The sequence below is a fragment of the Dromiciops gliroides genome, chromosome 4 (assembly GCF_019393635.1).
Source record: "Dromiciops gliroides isolate mDroGli1 chromosome 4, mDroGli1.pri, whole genome shotgun sequence".
Taxonomy (NCBI): domain Eukaryota; kingdom Metazoa; phylum Chordata; class Mammalia; order Microbiotheria; family Microbiotheriidae; genus Dromiciops; species Dromiciops gliroides.
In genome coordinates this window covers 222,596,514-222,618,100 of record NC_057864.1, presented here as the reverse complement: position 1 = coordinate 222,618,100, position 21,587 = coordinate 222,596,514, and the positions used below count along the sequence as shown (strand labels likewise).

General features: G+C 41.8%; 1 protein-coding gene and 1 pseudogene across 1 annotated transcript in view; both read left to right on the top strand.

Annotated features, from left to right (window-relative positions):
* The first annotated feature begins 540 nt into the window (after positions 1-540).
* On the top strand, positions 541-861 carry LOC122725865 (annotated as a pseudogene).
* A 19,227-nt stretch (positions 862-20,088) lies between these two features.
* The window catches only part of SEC14L1 (SEC14 like lipid binding 1), a 77,485-nt gene continuing 75,986 nt past the window's right edge, over positions 20,089-21,587 (top strand). The window contains exon 1 of the mRNA XM_044002172.1: positions 20,089-20,311. The gene's annotated coding sequence lies outside the window, so the exon portion shown is untranslated. The remainder of the gene's footprint in view (positions 20,312-21,587) is intronic.

Below are 21,587 nucleotides of genomic sequence, written 5' to 3'. Positions count from 1 at the left end.
GTTCTAAATCAATCCAATTTTATTATCATTTAGTTTATATCTTTTTGTTTTCCACAAAAATGGTATGAGATACTTTATTAAGAGTTTGACTAAAATCTAGGTTAATAATATCTAGACATTCCAGTTATTTATTCATTCATTTGTTTGTTTGTTTTGCAGGGCAATGAGGGTTAAGTGACTTGCCCAAGGTCACACAGCTAGTTAAGTGTCAAATGTCTGAGGCTGGATTTGAATTCAGGTCCTCCTGAATCCAAGGCCAGTGCTTTATACACTGCACCACCTAGCTGCCCTATTTATTCATTTATTATCCCAATCTAAAAGGAAATCATGATAGTCAGCAACAACCTGTTCTTGATGCTTCCTTTTTTATTCATATTCACTACTAATCTCTTTCATAAAGCATTCCAGAATTTTGCCCAGAATTGCTGTCCAGCTCACTGATCCAGAGTTTGCAGATTTTATTCTCTTCCCTTTTTTTTTTTTTGAAAATCAGAGTAACTCGTCTGTTGTGGCTGCCGTTGAGGCTACAATTGTGCTGCAGCCATGGCCATCCGCTACCCCATGGCCATTGGCCTCAACAAGGGCCACAACGTTATAAAGAATGTTTCGAAGCCACAACACTGCCGCCGCTGTGGGCGCCTGACCAAACACACTAAGTTTGTGAGAGATATGATCCGGGAGGTGTGTGGGTTTGCCCCTTATGAGAGGTGGGCCATGGAATTGTTAAAGGTCTCCAAGGATAAGCGAGCCCTAAAGTTCATCAAAAAAAGGGTGGGAACTCACATCTGAGCCAAGAGGAGGAAAGAGGAGCTCAGCAACATCCTGATTGCCATGAGGAAGGCCGCTGCCAAGAAAGACTAGACTGGACCCTGCCTGCCTTGCCCCAGTTACCCAATAAATTATCCAATAAAGATTTGATAAACAAACAAACAAAAAAAAAAAGAAAAAGAAAATCAGAGTAATATTCACCCTTCTGTAATCTTGGGGCATCTCTCCATTCTCCACAATCTTTCAGATATTACCTATGTAAGCAACCGTATCTCCCACCTCTTTCACTACCCAAAGATGAAGTTAGTGCTAGCTGTCCCCTGAGGTCTCTTCTAGTTCTAGATCTGATTCTATGAAAATAATCGAGTAGTTCTATTGTCAGTGATCTCTGTCCCTTCTGCCCCTAAGCAATGGTCCTTGATTAAACAGTTTTTTAATTCTCTTCTCCTAATGGGGGGGGGAGGGTTAGGGGGTGGGTGGGAGACAACTCTTTTTGTTATCCTTGGTCTTCCCAGCCATGCTCAGTTTATTCTGAGCTTTATCATTCTTGACATGATTTTTATAGGACCATGACATTAAAAGAGGAAGTCAGACACTTGTGCAGACACCATCAATTTGCTGAGATAGCATTGCTCAAATGGAAGATGCTGGGAATTTGCTTCCAGAAGACAAGAGAACTGGAACATTTCTGGACATCTGTGTTGGCCTACCACATGGTTATGAACAGCTTTTATTCATTAGCTGCATAATCAGAACTATCGGCATTTTTTAAATGGCCTTGCAATACATGCCTTGGTTTTTGATGCATTCAGGTCTGAGAGTGAAGGTGACCCTTTCACTTACAGTGAAGTAAGGGAAGAGAGCCTAAAGGTTGGCTTTTCCTTCCTCCTCATCTTAGGTCATATGACCCAGAGCAATATAAGCCTGGGTCTTTGGTCTTTTTGTTCATTCTTTTCTTTTCTAGGTATAGGGAGTGGAGTCTCTGATCTGGCCTGGGAATGTGATTCATGGGGATCCAGGAGGCTAGAAATACAGTCCAGGTGTTGCAGTTATCCCAGGAACAACATCCTGAGCAGCTTAGGTCCTAGACTCCAACCCAGCAGAAGTTGGCACAGCTTTGTACTTGTACTTGATGGGACTTATGATATGTAAGAATTGAGCTAATCTCCATTCTCCTCCCCAGAGACCAATGTGTTATAGGGGGGAATATATACTGTAGGTATTAAGGAAAATGTTTGCATGCTTATTCTTGCTATATTTTTTAAAGTAATGTTAAATTTTTAAATGGAACTGGATTGCTAATCAGTGGGCCCTGTGAAAATATTTTAACTTATTGGCCTAATTTGGGAGGCCTAATCTGTGGATGACTAATCTGGGGACTTTTGACTGACTGGCTATTAACTAACTGCTATTAACTTAATATAGGCCGTTCAAAAAGTTCCACCACGGGGCAGCTAGATGGCGCAGTGGATAAAGCATCAGCCCTGGAGTCAGGAGTACCTGAGTTCAAATCCGACCTCAGACACTTAACACTTACTAGCTGTGTGACCCTGGGCAAGTCACTTAACCTCAATTGCCTCACCAAAAAAAAGGTAAAAAGTTCCACCACACTGCTCTACTCCCAAAATTGATAAGCACAAAATTAAGAAGCCTCTTAAGTAAATAATCAAAGCAGAGTTTATTTATGAGATACTATTTAAAATTAAGAATACAGGGAAATAAAATGTACAACCTGACTGCATTTGGGTGTCTCTTTCTACCTGCTGGCCTGGAACTTTTTTAGGGTATGTTCCACTTTCACTGCTCAACTACTTTCTTCTAACTCTGCCTGTACCCTGTGCTGACCACTTCTGTGCTCTCCATTGCCTCCTGTTCCGTCTGTCTGTCTGTCTGCTCCGTTAGTCTGCCCTCTGCCGCCATTGCCACCCTTCTCCTCCGTTCTTCTAATCTTGTCAGCCTGCCTCTTCTAGTCCTTCAGCCTCCTCTTCTTGCTGTAAGCTTTTTCTCCTTCCCCTGTCTCTTAGTGGTCCAGCCTTTCTGCTCTCTTAATCTCGTCAGCTCCCCTTAATCTTGTCCGCTGGCCCCTCCTTAATCTAATTCCCAGGTCTATATATATTTTCCTTTTCTCTACTCAAATCTTGGGGCTTTTTTTCACCCCCACAGACCCCAAGTTAATCCACCAGCCAGGGCTGCAGCTGGGGCTGGGGGGATGCTTGAGCATCATGTGCCTTAGCACAGGCTACTCCAGAGCCTGGCCTGGACAAGCCCAGGATCTCTGCAATAGATCGACTCAGGTTGGAGGGAGCTTGGGGCCTTTTCCCCCCAGCTGTCCGATTTAGCTCTCATACAGTCCACGGGGCTTTTTGGCTCAGCTGAAGTGGAGGGGGAGGGGCACCAGCACCTGCCACACAGAAAAGACCCTGAGGGCCTAAGGCTTTTTAATCTCAGCCTAAAGGTAGGGTCCCCAAATCAAAATAAATTTCCACATCCCCTAAGGATGAAGGGAAGATAGCTGGTGGAGGACTGAGCCAGTATCAGAGTAAAGAGACTCTCTAGACCTTACGGGTATTAGAGAACCTTGAGGGGAATAAAGTGTAATAGGCAAGGAGTTGAGAAAGTGTGGCCAGTCTACATGTTATATCACACTCAATTCATCCTTTGTTATCTTTCCTTGTTTTCATAGTCTCCAAAGTAAATATTCATTAACCAAGATTTCTTTCCTATAAGGAATGTCCACCAGCAGTTTTGCTTTCCACTGAAATTACTTCAAAGAATACAAACTTATACATACCTTTTGTCCATATAGGCTTTTGAGTTTGGAGAGTTGGGAATGATGGGGAACAATTACCGCCCAGCCATTAGCCTAGTGCCAGAGGCTAGTTATTTAATTTGGCCAATAGAGTAACCAAGACATGTTATGTTGCATTTAGGGTGAGAAGGGATCAGTGCTATTTCTAGAAACTTTAACCTTGTTTCTTAATGCTATGAGAATTTTCCAAGCATGATTTATTGAGTTCAGTCTACCAAACAGGAAGTGGTCCAAAAAATGGGAGGTAACAGATTAATTTTAAATTGAAAAACTCCTATCTCAAAATCCAGGGGTTACAGGGATACCAGGAAGCAATAAATTATTAAGGTGGCTATTTTAATAGGCCAATGGTAATTTAAATTCTTTCCCGGATATTATTCCACAGAATAATTCAGAATTCCTATAACTACTGCTCTTGGGTTTTTTTGGGGTTTTTTGCAGGCCAATTGGGGTTAAGTGACTTGCCCAGGGTCACACAGCTAGTAAGTGTCAAGTGTCTGAGGCCAGATTTGAACTCAGGTACTCCTGACTCGACTGTGCCATCTAGCCACCCCAACTACTGCTCTTGTAAACAAAGGGATCATTAGTTGCTTCTATTAACATACTGGCATATTTCATAAGTACTGAACATTTCCTCATTATTGTCCACCCAACCACCTTCATCTTGCCTCTCCATAGGTAAGATTCCTCCCATTATGCAACATAAGCCTCTGGAATCTCAAGGTGTTAAGGAAGTTTTGCAAACGTGGTGACACTATCACTGAAATTTGGTGCTCATCAAATTATCTAATAATAGCCGCCCATGGGATTACAAAGTAGGGATTATAAACTTGTCTAAATTAGGAAAAGATAAGAATGTCAGCTATCCTTTTCCATTTTTAAGGGAATAGTATTCCCCTTAACTTTAGAGTCATCAGAAATCACATAATTTCATTGGCCTACTGTGTCTTATTTGGAATGAGATTAATAGTAGCGCCAAGAGCAATGAAAATGATGAGACTTGGAAAACATCCTGTCTCTGTCTCAAGTTATTCCTGTTTGGGGAGACAATGAATCAAGATTCTTTCCTGTTCTCTAGCACTGGCTCATGTGTTTATGTGAGTAGTCTGTTGATAGCTTCCTTCTGATGCAAGCCAGAGAAGTCAGCATTTGGGCAGTCAAGCTTAGGCAGTTGGATTTCAGCCTTGAATTCATATATATGTTGTTGTACTTGAGAAATAAAAGGTAACTAGAGTCCCTTGCTGTTGACATGAGAATACAGGAAACCTTTGTAACCTTCCTAAATGAATAATGATAGTAAGGAATTAAGGTTCATGCCTCCTAGCACGCACTTCCCAATACTTTGAAATATCACCTGAGAAACAAAACGTAGGGAATGCTATAAAAATATGCTAACAGCAATTGACCTAGAACTTTTAGGACAGGGGCTATACTTCAAAGAAGTTATTGAAAGCAAGAACCTATATGTAAAAAAAATGTTGTTAGTAGCATTATTTGTGATAGCTAAAATTTGGGAACAAAACAAATGGGGAATGCTGAACAAATCACAGTATTTAAATAATGAAAATTTGCTGGACCAGGAAGAATGACAAATATGAAGAATTCTTCCTTCGTTGGAATATGAAGATTCATTTGGAGGGTATGGATTGGAATAGATGGTCACTGAGATCCCTTTCAACTCTAAAATTCTATAATTCTGTAATCCAGAGAAATAGGGGATGACTTTATTCATATGACACCTACTGTGTGCCAGGCATTCTTCTAAGCGCTGGAGATACATAGTCAAAACGAAACAATTCCTGCCCTCAAGGAGTTTACATTCTACTAAGTGAAATAACATGTACATATATCAGCAAATATAAAATATATCCAAAATATATCCCCGATTGTGGTGGAAAAGGTACTGGCATCTAGAGTTATCACCATACCATTATGGAACAGGCCCTCACACTTCATGTCTAGATTATTTCAGTAGCCTGCAATCTGCCTGCCTCAAGTCTTTCACCACTCCAATCCATTCTCCAATAATGTCATCCCACCCCCTACTCAATAGACTCCCATGGCTCCCTATGGCTTCCAGGATCAAATACAAAATCCCCTGCTTGGAGTTCAAAGTCCTTCATAATGTAGCCCCCTCCTACTTTTATAGTCTTCTTACACTATGCCATGTACTTTTCAATCCAGTGACACTGGCATCCTTGTGGTTCCCGCACAAAATGCTCCTCTCTTACCTCTGGCCATTTTCACTGGTTGTCCTCCATACCTAAAATACTCTCCTCCTTATATCTACCTACTGACTTCTCTCAGTTCCTTTAAATCCCATATAAAATCTCTTCTTCTACAGGAAACCTTTCCCACACCTCTTAGTTCCTATTTATCCTGTATATAGCATATTTATAAATATTTGTCTGTTGTCGCCCCCATTAAATTGTGAGCTTCTTCAGGTCAGGGACTATCTTTTGCCTCCTTTTGTATCCCCAGTACTTAGCACAGTGCCTGGTACATAGTAGGTGCTTACTAAATGTTTATTGATTGATTGATTATCATGATAGTACTTTTATAGGAGGAAGTATTTGAGCAGAACCTTTGAGAAAGCTAGGGGGTCCTAAGAGATAGAGGTGAGTAAAGAGTACATGTCAGGCATGAAGCACAGCCTAGTATAAAGTATTGCAGACTGAAGAAAGCAGCATCAAGAGAACAATATATTCCATTTAAAATAACTGTAGACCATATAAAATATTTGGGAGTCTACCTGCCAAGGCAAACCCAGGAACTATATGAACACAATTACAAAATCCTTTTCACAAAATTAAAATCAGATCTAAACAAATGGGAAAATAGCAATTGCTCATGGGCAGGCTGAGTTAATATAATAAAAATGACAATTCTACCTAAGTTAATTTACTTATTCAGTGCCATACCAAACTACCAAAAATTATTTCACAGAGCCAGAAAAAATGCATCTGGAAGAAGAAAAGGTCAAGAATATCAAGGAATTAATGAAAAAAAAATGTAAAGGAAGGTTGCCTAGCTGTACCAGATCTAAAACTATATTATAAAGCAGCAATCATCAAAACTATTTGGTATTGGCTAAGAAATAGAGTGGTGGATCAGTGGTTAGGTTAGGTACACAAAACACAGTAGTAAATGATTATAGCAATCTCCTGTTTGATAAACCCAGAGATTCTAGACTCTGGAATAAGAACTCCTTAGTTGACAAAAACTGCTGGGGAAAATGGAAAATAGTATGGCAGAAACTAGGCATAGATAGGCATAGATCAACATCTTACACTATATACCAAAGTAAAGTCAAAATGGGTACATGAAATAGACATAAAGGGTAATACCACAGGCAAATTACTTGTCAGATCTATGCAGAGGGGAAGAATTTATGACCAAAGATGAGATAGAGAACATTATGAAATGCACAATGGATCATTTCGATTACATTAAATTAAAAAGTTTTGCACAACTAAACCAATGTAAACAAGATTAGAAGGAAAGCAGAAAGCTGGGAAACAATTTTTACCGCTAGTGTTTCTGATAAAGGTCTCATATCTAAAATATATAGAGAACTGAATCGAATATATAAGAATACAAGTCATTCCTCAGTTGAGAAATGGTCAAAGGATATGAACAGGCAGTTTTCAAATGAAGAAATTAAAGCTATGTACAACCATATGAAATAATGTTCTCAATCCCTACTGATTAGAGAAATGCAAATTAAAACTACTCTGAGGTACCACTTCACATCTATCCAATTGGCTAATGTGACAAAAAAAAAAAAAAAAGAAAATGATAAATATTGGAGAAGATGGGGGAAAATCGGAACACTGATGTACTGTTGGTGGAGTTGTGAACTGATTCAACCATTCTGGACAGCAATTTGGAACCGTGTCCAAAAGGCTTTAAAACTGTGCAAACCCAGCAATATTCCAAAGAGATCATAAAAAAGGGAAAAGGACCCAAATGTACAAAAATATGTATAGCTGTTCTTTTTGTGGTGGCAAAGGATTAGAAATTGAGCAGATGCCCATCAATTGGGGAATGGCTAAACAAGTCATGTAATGTAAGAAATGAAGAGCAGGTGGATTTCAGAAAAACCTGGAAAGATTTATATGAATTGATGCTGAGTGAAATGAGCAGAACCAAGAAACACTTTACACAGTGTCAACTTTGTGTGATTATTAACTGTGATAGCCTTAGTTCTTCTCAGCAATACAGTGATCCAAGATAATGCCAAAAGACACGCTGGAAAAAGCTCTTCACATCCAGAAAAAAAGAACGGTGGACTCTGAATAAAGACTGAACCATACTGTTTCTACTTTTGTTTTTGTTGTTGTTTCTTCTTTCTTGTGTTTTTTTTCCTTTTGTTCTGATTCTTCTCTCACACCATGACTAATGTGGAAATATGTTTAAAATGATTATCATGTATAACCTATATCAGATTGCTTCCTGGCTTTGGGAGGGGAGAGGGAAGAGAGAGAAGGAGAAAAATTTGGAACTAAAAATCTTACAAAAATGAAGGCTGAAAACTATCTTGACATGTAATTGGGCAAAATAAAATAAAATACTATGAAAAAAGAACAATATACATAATGACTACAATAATGTAAAAAATAAATATTGAGAGGAAATAAACTTCAAGTGAAATACAATACCTACCATACTCTTAACATGAAAAGACAAATATCTTCTTTCTATTAACAATTAATAAACTATTCAGAGGGAATGTATTTCACAGCAATGGGGGTGTTTGTTGGGAAGAGTCTGTTGTGTCAAAATAATCTATATCAATGAATTAAGTCAATGAATCAACAAGTATTTATTTGTCAAGCACCTATTTGTCAAGCCTGGCACTTTTCTAGGACTGGGGATCAAAACAAAACAAAACAGGGGGCAGCTAGGTGGCACAGTAGATAAAGCACTGGCCCTTGATTCAGGAGGACCTGAGTTCATATCTGGCCTCAGACACTTGATACTTCCTAGCTGTGTGACCCTGGGCAAGTCACTTAACCCTCATTGCCCCTCTGCAAAAAAAAAAAAAAAAAGCTTAAAAAAAGAAAAAACAAAACAAAACAAAAAATGAGATAATCCTTCCTCTCAAGGAGTTTAATATTCTACTGGAGGTCGAGTAGGAAATGAGGGAGACAACACATACATACATAAGTATGAAAGGGTGTATATTGTGGTATGCTGTGTTTTTTCTCCATGTAGGTTATATGTGTCCATATAGATCTGTTTAAATGTGGCTCACAGGGATGCAAGAACAGATATCTTTAGGGAGAGCAGAATGCCCAGCAGTTGACCCTAACCTCCTACTTTGCCTCCTGAAAGAAATCAGTCTCTCAAAGCTCAAAGTTTGGAAGATCAAGTGTTCTTTTCTCCCTAGCTCTCATCAATACTGCTGATCCCTCATTCAGGGGAAGGGGATTGTATAATCAATCTCCACCAATGAGGAGGGAGTCTCATGCAATTGGCCCTATGAGTCCAGGGTTACAAGAATGTGTAGAATAAATAATATATAGAATAAATACAAGGTAATTAAATGCATCATTAGGGAAGCTCAACACTAGCAGTTGGGGGACAGGACAAAAAGTTTCATGTAGAAGGTGGTGCTTGAAATATGCCTTGAAGGAAGAAATTCTGTAAGACAGAAGATAAGTATGAGTGCATTGTTGTTTGTTTTCAGAGGATCAATGACATCATATGTGATATCTTGACTTGGGTGTGAATTGGATTTAGGTGTTGTCAGCCTCATTCTTGTCTTCCTGAGTCATTTAAGTCCAGTGACAGGATAAAGTTAAGACAACTGGCCATGGGCTGGGATGCAATGGATGACCTTGGTGTCTTTACTACCTGACCAAGCTCTAAACACTCCACAATGCCTACTTCAGCTATCTTCATGAACTTTGGAACAAATTGTTCTCATCAGCCCATTCTATTGAGGGAAGGCTTCACATGCTTGGGGTAGACATCCCCCTAAATCACCAATAGGTTTGAGGCCTGTCAGTAATCTTCAACCTCGGTGTAGCCACTGTGCATGCTACAGCTTCTTGGAGCCACAGGTGAGAGTAGGGTAAATCAGGTAGATACCAAAGGTGGATGAGCAGCCCTGATAAGGGCTTGGCAAGTCCTCACACCACAGGTGCTAGTCCTCTTTGAACACCTCATACATTCCATTACAGGTATGAGCTACAGCCAGTGCAAAGGCATGGAGATGAGAGATGGGATGTCAAGTACAAGTCCAGAGAAAAAGTCCAGATTGGCTGGATCAGTAAGAGGAGTAAAGTTTAATGAGGTTAGAGAGATAGAGTGAGGCTAGGTTGTAAACTATTTTAGAAGCCAAACAGATGAATTAATATTTTCTCCTAGAAGCAACTGGAGTTGGCTAGAATTAACTAAAGTACTAACATGGTTATATCTGCACTTAAGGAAAATCATGTTGGAGAAAGACTCAAAGCAAGGGGACCAATTAGGAGGCCTTTACAAGAATCTAGACAACAGTGATGAGAAACTCAACTAGGATGGTGGTTGTAAGAGTAGATTGATGTTGTTCAGATAAAAATGGCAAGATTTAGCTACTGGATGGAAATGCAGTGTGCAGGAAACAGATGAATCAAGGAAAATGATTAGGTTTAAACTGGAAGACTGAAAGAATGGTGGTGTCCTTGACAGAAATAGGGAAATTCAATTAGAGGGAAAGCTTGGTGAGGTATAATATAGTGAGTTTGTTTTAGACATATTGAGTTTGAAATGTCTCTGGAATGTCCAGTTTTTTTTGTTTTGTTTTTTTTTTTAGTGAGGCAATTGGGGTTAAGTGACTTGCCCAGGGTCACACAGCCAGTAAGTGTTAAGTGTCTGAGGCTGGATTTGAACTCAGGTACTCCTGAATCCAGGGCCGGTGCTTTACCACTGCGCCATCTAGCTGCCCCGGGAATGTCCAGTTTTAAATGTACAATAGGGCATTAGTGATGTCAGACTGAAGTTGCACAGATATATTGGCCCTGGGTAATATAGATTTTCAAATCACCTTTATAGGGGCAGCAAGGTGGCTCAGTGGATAGAGTACCAGCCCTGGATTCAGGAGGACCTGAGTTCAAATCTGACCTCAGACACTTGACACTTACTAGCTGTGTGACCCTGGGCAAGTCACTTAACCCTATTGCCCCCCCCCAAAAAAATCTTTAATCAAATCACCTTTATAGAGATGACAATTAGGCCTATGGGAGTTGACAAGGTCACCAAGGCAGAGATTTTAGAAAAAGAAAAGGGCTAAGGACAGAGCATAACCCCAAAGTTAGGAGGTATGATAGGGATAATGTTCCAGCAAATGAGACTAAGAAAGAGCAGTCAGAGAGGTAGGCAGAGAACCATGAGAGAGTATTGTTTTGTGAACCTAGACAGAGTATCCAGGAGTATATAGGGTGGTCACTATTATAGCAGAGAGGTAAAGAAAGATGAGGACTAAGAAAAGAACTGATTTGGCAAATAAGATGTTGCTGGTAACTTTGGAGACAGTGGTTTCAGTTTAGGGATGATGCAAGAAGCCACACTGCAAAGTGTTGAGCAGTGAATGAAAGAAGTGGAAATAAATAATAAGTATAAATAGTTTTTTCTTAGAATTTGACTGAGAAAGAGAAGAAATATTCTTTCTGACCTTCCTTCTATTCTCTTCTGTGCATTAAAAAAAGTGCTTTTCTTTTTTTTCCCCATCTCTATCACTCTCTCTCCTTCCCACACTCTTTCCCCATGGGGAAAGAGAAAAGAAAAAAAAGAAAGAAAAACAAAGCCCTTGTGAATAAATATCTATCTATAGTAAGCAAAAGAGTTCTTATATTGTCGTGGTCCAAAAAATATGTCCACTTTAAGCCTATTATCAGCTGAAGGCATAGTGGATACAAATCTGGCTTCCCACATTTACTAGCTATGTGACCCTGGGCTTAACTTCTATTTGCCTCAATTTCCTCAACTGTAAAATGAGATAATCATAGCAAAGATATTATGAGAATCAGATAAGCTAATATTGGTAAAGAGCTCTTAGCACAGTGCCTGGTGCATAGTAGGCACCATATAAATGCTTATTTCTTTTCTTTTTCTTATTATCATCTCTATTCTGATGATCCCCAAATGTACAAACCTCTTTCCAGAGCTCATGTTGCATCACTAACTGCCTCTGCCTCTTGGATGTTTTGAACAGGATGTCCTATAAGCATCTTATACTCAAAACAGAACTCTTTGCCCCTAAACTCTCCTCTCTTCCACATTTCCCTATTACTGTTGAGAGTACCATTCATTGCCCTACCCCGCAAGAAACCATTCACAGAGAGTACCACTATCCTCCCAGTCATCTAGGCTTATAGTATACTTATAGTATTCCTCAACTCCTAAATGAGAGAGAGAGAGAGAGAGAGAGAGAGAGAGAGAGAGAGAGGGAGAGAGAGATCTAGAAGGAAGAATTTCTGGAGAAATGAGATCAAGGACACATATAAAAGGATGGTCCTTGACAAGTATGGAAGGGCCATTTCAATATCAGAGATTTGTTGTTGTTGTTCAGTCGTTTCTGACTCTTCGTGACCCCATTTTGGGGTTTCTTGGCAAAGAAACTGGAGTGGTTTGCCATTTCCTTCTTTGCCATTTCTCACCTTTGCAGGTGAGAAAACTGAGGCAAACAGGGTTAAGTGGCTTGCCCAAGGTCACACAGCTAGTGTCTGAGGTCTGATTTGAATTCACTTCTTCCTGATCCCAGTCATGGAGTACTCAGTCATTGTACCACCTTATCAGAGACTGAGAGAATGGAAAATAGAAAGAGGGATGTTCTCAAAGAGTTATACAGAGAAGGGGAGAAGGCAGAAGATGGAGTTGGTGGCAAATAGCTTCAATATCAGTAAAGGAAGAGGTATGGTTCTCAGCTAAATTAGAGGAGGGGAAAATGTAGATGTTTTCAGGAGACAAGGTTTGACAAGGTTCCCCTTCTGTGGGGAAGAGGATAGAGAATTGATTAGGAGTGAATAAAATTATAGCTTACTACTGTAAGGGCCTAGTTGAGAGGAGATAATATAAATTTGTATTATACCCAGTGATTCTTTTTTTTTTTTTGGTGAGGCAATTGGGGTTAAGTGACTTGCCCAGGGTCACACAGCTAGTAAGTGTTAAGTGTCTGAGGCCAGATTTGAACTCAAGTCCTTCTGAATCCAGAGCTGGTGCTCTATCCACTGTGCCAACTAGCTGCCCCCGATTTGGTGATTTTTTTAAAAAAATGTTTTATGTTCAGAAGAACTTCAATAGGACAGGAGGAGAAAGATTGTGAGTTTTGGTAAAGGAACAGCTATAGCCCAAGAGGATAAAGGGTTCAAGAGTAGAGGCTACAACCATTTCATAGAGTGCTCTAAATCATTAATAAGAATCAGAAATTCAAATCAATCTGCAAATTGGCAAAGATGACAATAAATAGAACAGCATTGGAGGGGTTGTGGAAAGAAAGGCATTGCTGGTGGTGCTATGAATCAGTGTAACCATTTTAAAAAGACATTTGGAATTAAATAATGTTACTAAAATGCTTATACCCTTTGACCTAGACGTTTCATTGAAAAAAAAAAAAGGCTCCATGTACATAAAATACTTAACAGCAACACTTTTTTTGTGACAGCAAAGAATTGAACAAAAAAGATGTCCATCAATTGGGGAATGGCTAAGAAAATTTAAAAACATTTTAAAAAGAGTAAGAGAGAATGTGGAGTTGAATTGGTTCACTCTAGGGCCACAATAGGAAAACAAGAAAAATGGAAGATAGAACAAGGGTAATAGCCTGAGAAAGTGCTGAAGGGTAGAGGGATTGGACTAATAACATTGGCCAAGAAAAGGCTTAGCGTGAATAAGACATAGGGAGAGATAGAAAGATAGGAAATCATGGTCAGATATAGGTAGCTTTCAACTGAAGTCACCAAGAATTTATTAAGAACACATTGTGTTACAGACTGCGAAGCACTAGAGATAAAAAGACAATACAAAACCAAAACAAACCAAAACAGTCCCTGCCCTTAAGGAACTTGTATTTGAATGACATCATTGAGTGTTATCATTTGGTAGCTACTCAGCTTCCTCATTTTGTTACACTGTAATTTTGTTATGTTGGTAGGTATTGTCAGTAGTTATGTGGTAATTGATAGTGGGGCTTGGATGACAGTGGCTTTGCTTTCTTCTATATTACATTAATTATCACAAACTGGATAAATGAGCAAAACAAGAACAATTTTTGGTTTCTCCTTTTTTTTTTCTTTCCTCCATCTGGATCTTTCAACATATTTAGAATATAAGGTGGATCTCTGTGCTTTGGCTCTGTGAGGAGGGACACATGTAGCTTGAGGGTGACCTTAGCCTCTTTATTGCAACATGGCCAGCAACAGTTCTCTCTTGGACTTTCACTAAAGGGGGAGGGGATTTCTCTCCCTCCTTCCTCTTTCCTTCTTCCCAGAGCTGTGAAGACAATTGCAGCAAGAATATGCACTTGCCTAGACAATCCTGCACATCAAATCCCTAGCTGTCTCTTCTATTTTATGTGGCATGAGGAATTACAGGAAGAATGGCCCAAATATGGGTCATTTGATCCCCAAACATTGAGGTATTTGCAAAGAACCCTAAGTAGATGTCCACCTGAACATTCACTTTATTGGGAAATCTGGGCCAGAACAAGCAAAAATTATCATACTAAAAATATAAGACGAAGAAAATCCAGGCCCCAGTTTACATCTGAGTCTGCCTCCCAAACTGAAATAATAAATGATCTGACTCAATCCAGACCCCAAATTGAAGACAAGGACTCTCAAACTGAAACAATCAACTGGCAGAAATTTCTAAGTCTACTTCAGGAGGCTAATGAAAGACCAAATAGATTTTATGATAGACTTTGCAAGGCAGTGAGACAGTACACCAGATTGGATCCAGTAGACTTAAGAGATTCCCATATTGTTCTCAACACATTCCTTTATAATTCACTGCCAGAAATCCATAGATACTTTGTACAATGCCCAGACTGGAGGACTCTCACAATAGATAGGATTAAAGAACTTGCAAATTATGTCTTTGACTCACATGAGGAAAGTCCAGATGGCCCTAAACAGAGTATCCTGGCACCTGCACTTCCTGGTCATGATTTGAATCATTCTAAGCCTAAACTTGAAGACATGGCCTCCCAAACTGAAACGCCCAATAATACAACTCAATCCAAACCCGAGATTGAATGTAAGGCCATTCAGACTGAAATTCCAAATGACCCAACTCTTTTTTTTTTTTTTTTTTGCAGGGCAAAGAGGGTTAAGTGACTTGCCCAGGGTCACACAGCTAGTAAGTGTCAAGTGTCTTGAGGCTGGATTTGAACTCAGGTCCTCCTGAATCCAGGGCCGGTGCTCTATCCACTGCGCCACCTAGCTGCCCCCCCCATGACCCAACTCTTATTCCCTCTCCCTCTACTTCCTCCATGCCAAAGAAAGAAATAAAGAAAGAAAGAAATGATTCCCCTGTAAAGGAGATGGAGAAAGTAAAAATTTTTCCCCTTCAAGAAATCCTCACCCAAGGTCAAAAAGGTAAGCTCAGACAATACACACCTTTTATACCCAAGGATTTGGTTTTATGGGGACAAAGTACACAATCAAATAGGTTTCAGTACATAATTTGCCAATCATACTCTTAAGCTCTTTATTCATACGTTCAACCTGACCTAAACTTTGTGGGTGTAGGTGATGGGCTATTATTTATTTTTTTTTTTAGTGAGGCAATTGGGGTTAAGTGACTTCCCCAGGGTCACACAGCTAGTGAGTGTTAAGTGTCTGAGGCCGGATTTGAACTCAGGTACTGCTGACTCCAGAGCTGGTGCTCTATCCACTGCACCACCTAGCTGCCCCCATGGGCTATTATTTCATGTCTTGAGTACTTAATACAGTCTTAGGAGTCTTCTGTATTTCTTTTTTTCTTTTTTGCAGGGCAACAGGGGTTAAGTGACTTACTTGCCCAGGGTCACACAGCTAGTACGCGTTATGTATCTGAGGCTGAATTTGAACTCAGGTACTCCTGAATCCAGGGCTGGTGCTTTATCCACTCTGCCATGTAACTGCCCTGAGTCTTCTGTATTTCAAGAATTTCTTTTGTAGTAGAGGAAATATACCTAGAACTGATATCCACTTTATCCTATATCTTGTATCTAATTTGTACAGTGTATCTAATCCCTTTCTAGAAGGGATTTTGAAAATCTTTTTGGAAGAGACCCTAGAACATACCTAAGCTTTATAAGAGAAATTTTCTCTAGAACTTTTGGGGAGGAACATAATAAGTCAGAGACTATTAGGAAAAGCAAACTCTCTCAGGACTGAATTTTATTAGCTTGGGCCTTTTACTAAGAAGGAGTCCCCCTGGACCACAGGGGACAACCATATTATAGGACTCAGGAAAGAAGATGTGAATACAAGTTAATGAGAATGATTTTTAAAATAAACATATTAACATCAGAAGTTATACATACAAATGAGCACTGTTCCTTTTAAAGTGGTTACTTTGAGACACTCATTTTAAACATTTTTATTATTTTATTTTTAAAATCATCAAGCATTCATTTTTTTTCTTCCTCCAATCTGTTCTCCTTATTCTCCCACCCATTGTTCTCACCCTTCAAAAAAGAAAAAGAAATAAAAAGGAAAACACAAAACCTTTGTAACAAATACAAGTAGTCAAAACAAAATAAATTCTCACATTGGCCATGCCCAGACTCCATTGCCCCTGTCAGGAGAGGAATAGCATGACTCATTATCAGTCTTCTGGAATGATGGTTGGTTAATACACTGATCAAGTCTACCAAAGTAGTTTGTCTTTACAAAGTTGTTATTGCATAAACTGTTCTGATTTTGCTCATTTCACTCTGTATCAGTTTATACAAGTCTTCCCAGGTTTCTCTGAAACTGTCTCTTATAATTTCTTATAGCAAATATGATATTTCATTAAATTCACGTACCATAATTTATTCAGAAATTCCTAATTGATAGGTACTTTCTTAGGTTTTATTTCCACAAAAAAGAACTGACTAGCCTCTTTTGTTTTTAGCCTCTTGTTTTAATGATACTGTCATTGTTGAAAACATTTTTGCTAGCTCCCAGGGAATTGCCTTCAGAATCTCTGGCATAACCTTTTTGAACAGCTTTAATCTTTGTTCTTTGAGGGTAGATGCGGTTTTTTTGGGGGGTGGGGTTGTCATTTTTTTTTAGTGAGGCAATTGGGGTTAAGTGACTCGCCCAGGGTCACACAGCCAGTAAGTGTTAAGTGTCTGAGGTCATATTCGAACTCAGGTCCTCCTGAATCCAGGGCCGGGGCTTTATCCACCGCGCCACCTAGCTGCCCCTATAATTTATTCTTTTTTGTTTGTTTGTTTTTGTATTTGTTTTTTTGCAGGGCAATGGGGGTTAAATGACCTGCCCAGAGTCACACAGCTAGTAAGTGTCAAGTGTCTGAGGCCGTATTTGAACTCAGGTCGTCCTGACTCCAGGGCGGTACTTTATCTAGCTGTCCCATAACTTATTCTTGATGAAGCTATGCTGGCTCTTTGTAATCACCACTTTCTAGATGTTTATCAACCATCTCTTTGAGGATCCCTTCAAGAATTTTTTCAGGAATCTATATCAAATGCATTGATCTGTGGTTTGTGGATTCTGTTTTCATCAGATTGTTCTTTGTGGATCAGTTAAAGGAATTGGGCTTGTTTAACTTGGACTTGGTGGGGAGGGGAGGAGACATGACACCTGTTTTCAAATAGTTGAAGGGCTGTTATGTGGAAGAGAAAAATTGCCTATTTATAATTTCCACCCACTCTTTCTAGGGCCAAAAAGAGTGGAAGATTTAGACTTGAAGTGAAAGAAGTAAGAAAAAGCTTCCTAAGTCGTACCCAAATGGAATGGGTTGCTTTGGGAAGCAGTGTTCCAGAGAAGGCTAGATGACCGCTTTTAGGGGATGCTATAGAAGGAGTGGTGTGTGAGTTAGAGATGGTTTCTGTGTTCCCTTCTAACTCTGAAAATCTGAGTCTCTTTGGTTAGAAACACTTTATGACTACAAAGAGACTGACTTTCTTTTTTGTGACTCATAAACTGACCCTGAAAGGCAAATTCCAAAGAAGGAATTGCAAAAATGTTTTGAATTACTGCCCAGTTTCCTAGAGTGACTACATTCATTTGGATGGCTAAATTCTAGTGTGTTTAACAACAAAAACTCTTATTATTCTGTAGTCCTGCCTATTTCTTAGTAAAATAGATAGTATATTTGTGTTTGAAGTTACCTCCCACACCATAAGGCCTCCCAAATGTCATCTCATTTCAAATTTAGAGCTAGAGGCCCTCCCTATAGCCTACCCCCCCCTCCCCGCCCTTTTCATCAGTCACTGTCTATTGCCCATCCTCTAAAACTCAGATCCCTGAGCTTTAATCCCCACTTTTCACACAGAGGGTGGCATAGCACCGCAATATCCAACCCAGCTGGATGCTAAAGTAACATTTATCTAAGCCAAAAAAAGATGCAACTGGGTTTTGCTACTGCCATCAGTCAGTCTGCATTTATTAAGCAGTTGCTATCGTGCCAGGCACTTTTCTTTTCTTTCTTTCTTTTTTTTTTTTGGTGGGGCAACGAGGGTTAAGTGACTTGCCCAGGGTCACACCGCTAATAAGTGTCAAGTGTCTGAATTCAAATTTGAACTCAGGTCCTCCTGAATCGGGGGCCAGGGCTTTATCCACTTTGCTGCCCCCAGGGATTTTGCCCCCAGGCTGGTATTATGGGGAAATAGATGGTGGTTTAGGGTACGGATTTGGGGCCGGGGTAAGGGTGGGGTCCTTAGGAATTCCTCTTTAAAGAATTACACCCTCTTGTACACAAATCCAATAGAATAAGATAATAGTTTATTTAGGGGCTGGGGAAAGGAAACCAAGAGAGAAATCCTTGAACTTCTCATGGGGAGAAGGCATAGCACAGAGGCCTGACTCTGAGATACCAATCTCCTTGAGCAGGAGACAGGCAGATATTTTATAGAGGACTGATGGGGGTGATCATCTGATTGTGGAAAGTTCCCTTATTGGGGGAGGACCATTCCCCACTGGTGGTGGCTGGGGGAGTTGGGTGAGGGATCGCTGCGGATCTCTCAATACAAAGAAGGAATAAATCATGGTTCCTGCCTACAAGGAGCTCACATTTCAGTGGCAGAGACCACGTGTACATAACGGTACCTACAAGACACTTTCAGTGCAAACAGAAGATACTCAGAGGGAAGGCACTAGCTGTGTGTTGTGGCTTGAGTGGGGGGTGGGGTGGGGTGGAGGTGGAGATCCAGGAAAAGCCTCCTGCAGACTGGGATTGGAGCCAGGAAGCAGAGTGAGGAGCGTAACATTTCAGGCAGGGTGGACAGCCAGTGAAAAAAATGTAGTCACGGAATCTAGAGATGGCGTCATGTTTGAAGAATGGCAAGAACGCAAGTGTAACTAGAACATGGAGTACCCGTCGGGGAGTAAAGTGTGTGTGATAAGACTGGGAGGGGTCAGGTTATAAAGAACTTTGAGTGCCCCCAAAAGAATTTTCTATTTGCTTTCGGAGATAATAGGGAGTTGGGGTTTACTGAGTGCCTGTTTGGTGCCGCATATCATCAGATCTGCGATTAAGGAAAATCACTTTGGCAGCAGAGTGAGGATTAGATTGGGGAGGGGAGAGACTAGAGGCAGGGAAACCAACCAGAAGGCGATCTCGCTGGTCTAGCCCTGAGGTCATCTGCCGGCCTGGGGCTCTTCCAAATTCCAGGACACGAAATGGCCCGGACACCGTAAGAGGGAGGTGGAAGACTTTCTCCGGGTGGGGCAAAAAGACCTCTCTGTGATCTCAGATTTAGAAGGTGGGTCTGAGAGATCATCTATTCTAGTCCAAATCCTTCATTTTAGAAAGGAGGTCCCAGAGGGGTCAGTTACTTTTCCCAGGTCACAGGGGTAGGGGTAGTAAAAGGGGGAAGGACCGAATGTTGGACAAAGAAGTGAAGAAACAGGAGGAAGAAGATCGGAAACTGTGCCAATGCGTGTGAACTTGAAGGGATGGAATCAGGAAAACAAATCTATTATTCAGATCGTCTAGCCGGCCTGAAGCTTTCGGGCCCCTTTTGTCCCGACCGCATCCGGGTCCTCCAGGTCCCAAACCTCAGCTCCTTTCTCTAACCCCACCCCCTGGAACGCCGACAAATGGGGTGGGCGGGGCTGTGACGTTACTCTCAGTGCCACGCGAGCGAACTCTCCACCCCTTCTGCACCCCTCTTTGCGCTTGCGCAGCTGAGGTTCGGCACAGGTCGTTCTCATAGACCCTCCCCCTCTCTAACCAGCTTCACTCCCTCCCACCTCCTTCTACCCTAGCAACCGTCGTCCCCCGCAGCTTCCGCCTATTTTCGGTCCCAGCTGCGCATGTGCGCCTGTTTCGGCCGTCTGGGCCCCGCCCTCTCCGTCACCCGTAACAACCACCCGTCCCTTCTCTTCTCTTCTCCCTGCTCCTCCTCCCCCTCCCCAGCCCACTCCCCGGAACCAGCGGTCGGAGGATCTGCCTCAGCAGTAGCGGTAGCGTTAGAAGCAGAAGACACACTAGTAGAGCAGCAGCAGCAGCAGCGACTCCGACACCGCCGGAGCCGCCGGGATGAGCGCCTCCCGCCGCCCTCTGCTCCGAACCCGGCCTTTCTGACAGGAGGTAGGCGCGCGTCCTCGCGGGCGGGCATTGTGCGCGCTCCCGGCCCTTCCAAAGCCTGGGGGATGGCTGGCCGGCCGGCGGGCTGGGCGCTGGGGGCTCCCCCGGCCTCCCGCCCCGCCGAGGGTGCCCTTCCGCATCCCAGCCTTTTTGGTGCTGGGTCCGGTGCTCTTCTGGCTACCCCCGTCCGTGCCAGCCGCCTCCTTCCCAAGGATCCGGGGTCCTGCTCCCCTTACTTAAGCCCCTCCGGGCTTCTAGGTCCGGCTCCACCTCCAAGTAGTCTGGTTCTGAGCCCCTAGGACGGGTTTTTCTCCCAGGCCATCCTCACTCCCTGCTCCCTACAGCAAACCGGTCCTTGGGCCCTTACTGCCGCCTCTCGCCATTCCTTCCCTCGGGTCCGGGTCTCCCCTTCTCAGGTCCTTCCCCAGCTTCCTTCCCCTAGGCCATTTCTCCTGGGCCTGGGGGGTGGTGGTGGTGGTGATGGTCTGTGGCCTCTTCACCTCCTCCTCCTCCCTTCCAAGCCATCCTGTCAAGATTCTGCCCCCGCTTCTCAATTCCTTCCTTCCTCTCCCTTTGCTTTCCCTTCCCTTTGGGTTCTGTCCCTCTTTCCTTCCAAGTTCTCACGTTCTCCCCCCTTTCTCATCACATCCCTCTTCTTTCCCTTTAACTTTTAAGTCTTTGTTTTCTCCAGTCGCCCTTCATCTTCCTTAACTAACCCCTTTCTCGCCTTCCTCCCCCCATCTTCCCTCTTCCCCCTCCTAGCCTTCACTCCAGGATTTAGCCCCGAGTTACGTCCTCACTTCTTCCCGGATGGCCGAAGTTTCCGCTGAGTCTTCCCGTACCTCTGCGTCTTCAGCCCCTTCTGCTTACTTTCACAGTCTCTCCAGAGATAAAGTCTTCATTTCTGCCTTTGATATGTGCTTCCTACATTTCTTTGGTATTCTCCCAAACCGTCTGGGTACTCTTGCCACCCCCAAACACCTTTTCCCTTTCTCTACTTCTTTTTCTAGGAGCCAGAATTTTGGGGGTCTGGCATTTATTTTCTTGCTCACTTCCTAGGGTTTTCTTACCTGTTATTCACTAATTGCTTTTTTCTCCAATAGGGGTAGGGTGCTGTACCCTCCTCTTGGGCTTCTTTTTAAACTTAGTAGCTTAGTTTCCTCACATATCTTTCTGAACTCTTTTTAAGAGAATGAATTGCCCTAGAGGCAGCCCAACAAAAGATGTCACTTAGCCTTTGTAATCAGAGTTCTCTTTTGGGATAAGTTTTTTGGTCCCA